Raw genomic sequence first — 343 nt, 5'->3', positions numbered from 1 at the left:
GCGTCGGTGACTGAAAGCGAAAGCCCGAGGCAGCTGCGAGTCCCGAGTCGGCTGGGGGGCGGGGAAAGGGGCGTGCCCAGGCGAGGGGCGTGGCCGGCGCCCGCGGGCACGCCCCCAGCCCGCCCCGGCCTCTCGCCCGCTGACAGCCTCGGGGTCGGGGCACCTCCACCCCGGCTCTCCTTTCCCCGCGCTGGGCGCTGCCCCCTCCACCCGCCCTGCCCTGGGGAGGGCGAGAAAAACGCACCGGGACCCGGCGCCCACCTAGCTTGTGGCCTCGCCGGCTGGGCCTCTCCACCTGCTGGGCCTCCACTTCCTCTTTCTGTCTCATCAGCTTCCCCGATTC

Source organism: Dipodomys merriami, unplaced genomic scaffold, assembly GCF_024711535.1.
Source record: "Dipodomys merriami isolate MVZ:Mamm:240054 unplaced genomic scaffold, mDipMer1.0.p SCAF_28, whole genome shotgun sequence".
Taxonomy (NCBI): Eukaryota; Metazoa; Chordata; class Mammalia; order Rodentia; family Heteromyidae; genus Dipodomys; species Dipodomys merriami.
The sequence above is the reverse complement of the archived record's forward strand: the minus strand, read 5'-3'. Positions refer to the sequence as shown.